Below are 4,981 nucleotides of genomic sequence, written 5' to 3' on the forward strand. Positions count from 1 at the left end.
GACCAGGTACAGAGGATGTTTAAACGAGATGTGTATGACAAGTTTTTTTTAATATAGAGAGTGGAGGTTACCGAGGGATGTCGTAGCAACAGAATGTGAATAAAGTTTCAAAGTGGCATTTAGACAGAAACATGAACAGGGATACGGGATATGGACCATGTGCAGGCAGATGGCATGTGTTAGAATAGCATCTTGCACAGCACAGCCATGGTAGGCCGAAGGGCCTGTTGCTGTGCTCTACTGTTCTATTTTCTAACTTCACAGCATCTGCCCGATCAGAGACCCTCAGAATCTTGGATGGTTCATTCCATTTCTCTCTCATTATCTAAACTTCAATGGGTTCAACCTCAATCTACTTCACCTATTCTCACTAGAAAATCCCTCCATTCCCAGGATCAGCCGAGTGACCCTTCTCTGACCTGCCTCCAATGCGACAGTATCTTTCCTTCGGGCACTCAAACTGTTCATAATATTCTAGGTATTGTCTGACTTGAACCATGCCTAATTTTAGCTAGATCTGCCTATTTTTAGACTCCATTCCCTTTGTAATAAATGCCAGCATTTGATTTGACTTCTCTATTACCTGCTGACCTTGGAAGCTAACCTTTTTAGATTGATGAACAAGAACTCCCATAACCCTTTCTCCTGCCAGTCTGAAACCAAATAGTGTTAGCCTGACATTAAGTCGGGAGCATATTAAAATTGTTCGAAAGGATATTTTAAAATAAAATAACTGGCCACTTAGAAACACATTTTATAAAAAAGACTTTGTTTTTGAGCCTGTTGGATTTAATTGGTTTGTGTGAATATAAATGGCTGAATTGAATGGGTATAGAAGGGGTGTAGTGGTACAGGGGAAATGGTGTCTTTGAATTATCAGAAGCCTTTACACAAATTTCAATAAGGGCTAATGAGTAACTTGGTAGAGAATAGGGCCTCTGAAATATGAATAAGTTCGCCTATGTGTGGAACCAGAGGAGGTGGGTGAGATATTAGACAAAATAGTGTTGTCAGTATTTACTGTGGCGAAAGACATGGAAGTTAGGGAAAATGGGGAAGTAAATAGTGATGTCTTAGAAAGAATCCTCAACAGAGAAGAGAAAGTGCTGGAATCTTAAAACAAATAAAGTTAGATCAATCCTCAGTAGCTCATTAGGTGCATCCTAGAATATTGTGGAAATCTAGGGAAGAAATTGCACTGCCCCTAATAGAAATATTTATATTATCAACAGATGCAGTGTGGTGCCGGAAGACTGGAGGGAGGATAATGCTGTTCCATCACTTAAGAGCTGCAGGGAAAAGCCAGGAAATTACAGCCCAGTGAGCCCAGTGGTAGGGAAGTTGTTGGAGGAGATTATGAGAAAACGGTACCACATATATTAACAAAGGCAAGGGCTGATTAGAGATAGTCAGCATGGCTTTGTGAGTGGAAAACCGTGTTTCACAAATCGGATTCACTCTTTGAGGAGGTAGCCAAGAGATCGATGAAGGCAGACCAGTGAACATTGTCCACATGGACAGCAAAGCATTTAACATGGTTCGAAGGGATTTCGAACATCTTGTCAAGAGGAAGAAGGAAGCTTATTTTAGGTTGAGGAAGCAAGGGTCAGAAAGCTTTTTCGAGGGTAACATAGAGCAGAACGATGGCTCAGTGGTTAGCACTGCTACCTCATAGCACCACGGACTCCATTTTGATTCCAGCCTCAGGCGACTGTCTGTGTGGAGTTTGCACATTCTTCACGTGTCTGCGTGGGTTTCCTCCAGGTGCTCCGGTTTCCCCCCACATCCCAAGGATGTGCATGTCAGGTGACTCAGCCAAGATAAATTACCCATAGTATTCACGGATGTGTAGGTGTGGCGCATTAGTCAGGGCAATTGGGGAGTAATAGGGTGGGGGAATGAGTCTGGGTGGGATACTGTTTGCAGGGTTGATATGGAGGTGTTGGACCAAATGGCCTGTTTCTATTCTGTAGGGATTCTCGAAAGTACCAGGAAGGAACTTAGGAGTGGACTTAGGACAGCTAGAAGGAGACATGAAAAATCATTGTTGGGAAGGATTAAGGAAAACCGTAAGGCAGTCTCCACTTAAGTGAGGAACAAGAGGATGGCCAGAGTGAGAGTAGGGCCTGTCAGGGATAATGGAGGGAACTAGTGCCTGAAGTCGGAGGAGGTTGGGAAGGACCTCAATGAATCCTATGCCTCAGTATTCACTGCTGAGAGGGACATTTGTGAGGACAGCCTGAAACAGGCTGATATACGTGAACAGATTGATGTTAAGAATGAGGATATGCTGAGAATTTTGTAAAAGATAAGGATAGATAAGTCCGCTGAACCAGATTGGATGTGCCCAAAGTTACTGCACGAAGCGAGGGAAGTGATTGTTGCACTTTGGCGATGACCTTTGCACCCTCACTGTTCACTGGAGTCGGACCGGATTAGAGAGTTGCAAATTTTATTCCCTTGTTGAGGAAATGGAATCCTGGGAATTACAGACCTGTCAGTCTTATGTCTGTGGTGTGCAGATTATTGGAGAGGACTCCGAGACAGGATTTATAATTCCTTGGCAAACCATAGTTTGATTACAGATAGTCAGCATGGCTTTGTAAGGGGCTGATCATGCCGTATAAATCTTATTGAAACTTTTGAGAATGTGACAAAATACCTTTTAGGCTCAATTCAGAAAGTACAGAGACATGGGTTGCCGGGAAACCTCTCTTTCTGGACATGGAATTAATGGCCCCCAGAAGACAGAGGGTGATTACAGATGAAAAGCATTCATCCTCGAGCTCAGTGACCAGTGTTGTTCTGCAGGGAGAGGTGCGAGGACCTCTGCTCTTTGTGAGTTTATGAATGACTTGGATGTGTGAGTGGAAGAGTGAGTTAGTAAGTTTGCCAATGACACAAGCGTTGGTGGAGTGGGGAATAGTGTGGAGGACTGTTGTTGTTTGCAACGGGGCAATGACAGGATGCAGAGCTGGGCTGACAAGTGGCAGATGGAAGTCAATCTGGAAAAGTGTGAAGTCATTCATTTTGAAAGATTGAATTTGAATACAGAATGCAATGTTAAAGGCAGGATCTTTGGCATTGTGGAGGAACAGAAGGATCTTGGGTAACCGGTCCAGAGATCCCTCAAAGTTTGCCACCCAAGATGATAGGCTTGTTAAGAAGGAATATATTGTGTTGGATTTCATTAGCTGGGGGATCGAGTTTTAAAGCTGCGAGGTTATGCTGTAGCTCTATAGAGCCCTGTCTGGACCCCACTGGTAATATTGTGTTCAGTTCTGGTCTCTTCATTACAGGATGGATGTGGAAGCTTTAGAGAGGGTAAAGAGGAGATTTACCAGGATGCTGCCTGTACTGGAGGGCATGTCTTATGAAGAAAGGTTGAGGGAGCTAAGGCTTTTCTCATTGGAGTGAAGACGTGTGAGGATGACTTGGCAGAAGTGAACCAGATGATGAGAGGCACAGAAAGAGTAAATAGTGAGAGACATTTTTTTTACCCTGACATAAATAGCTATTACAAGGGGGTGTAATTTTAAGGTGATTAGCGAGTATTTAAGGGGAGATTTCAGAGGTAGGTTCGTTACATACAGAGTGGTGGGCGAGTGGAATGCACTGCCAGAGGTGGCAGTAAAGTTAGACGCATTAGGGACATTAAATATATTTCTGGATAGGCACATGGATAATAAAATGAAGGGTGTGTAGGTTAGTTTGATCTTACGTTTGGATAAAATATTGGCATGGCATCATGACCGAAGGGTCTGGTGCTGCACTGTCCTGTGTTCTTTGTTCCGTATGGTAAAGTGGGTAATGAGCTCAGATCAATGTAAAAGGATATGGCATTCAGGAGGAGTGAGGGAACTGGATACAAAACTGGGCTTGATGATAGGAGACAGAGGGTGATGAGAGACATATTGTTTTTCTGACTGGATGCATGTGACCAGCGGTGCAGTGGGTCCCCTGTTGTTTGTCATTTGGACTAATGGTTTGGATGGGAATATTGGTATCCTGGAAAGTAAGATTTTGTTTTTGAGTTATAGTGAAATTTGTGGTAAAGTGGACAGTGAAGAAGGTTATCTGTGATTCTACAGGATGAACAGTACAGCTGGGATAGTGGGCTGAAGAATAGCAGATGGAGTTTAATTTGATAAATGTGAAGTGTGCCATTTTGGTAAAACAAGTCAGGGTGGGACTTGTAAAGTTAATGCTTGGGCCCTGGGTGGTGTGGTCAATCAGACCCAGGGATGTAGGTACACAGTTCTTTGAAAGTAGTGTCACAGGTAGACAGGCTGGTGAAGCAGGTGTTTGGGATGGTTACCCTCATTGGTTAGAGCATTGAGAGTCGGAGTTGGGATGTCATGTTTACTCTGTACAAAACATCGGTGAGGCCTCCATAAAAAACATTGTTGATCAGTAGGAAGAACTCACCTGGTTCACTTACCTGCTTTAGGGAAGACCACTGACATTCTATCCTGGTCTGGCCTACATGTGACTCCAGACCCACAGCAATATGGCTGACTCTGAACTGCCGTCTGGGTAATTACCAGTGGGGGCAAAGAATGCTAGTCCAGGCAGTGACACGCACATCCCATGAATAAATAACTAAAAATACCCATGGCGCTCCCTACCTCTGCAAACCCCTCCAGCTGCAGCAATCCGTACTGACCTTGTAACAACGTTCAGGCCCTGACCACTCTCTGTAACACTCACCACCTCCATCCCCTTCATCTCTCCCTGTTCCTTTTGTGACAATAAGCCCTGACAATTGTACCCCTTCCATCTGACTTCCTCCTGCTAGACGACCCTTTGTAATTCCTTTAAAAATTACACCTAAACACTCCCTTATTGCAGAATTTGGTGATCCTCTCAGCCTGATAATCTAATATGATGCATTCTGTCCTGAGTGAGGGACCAGTGGGAATTTCTTGCTGAGGTTTTGTCTGTTTCAATGGAATGTCCTTTTGTTGAGTGTTTTACACTG

The sequence above is a fragment of the Chiloscyllium punctatum genome, chromosome 34 (assembly GCF_047496795.1).
Source record: "Chiloscyllium punctatum isolate Juve2018m chromosome 34, sChiPun1.3, whole genome shotgun sequence".
Lineage (NCBI taxonomy): Eukaryota > Metazoa > Chordata > Chondrichthyes > Orectolobiformes > Hemiscylliidae > Chiloscyllium > Chiloscyllium punctatum.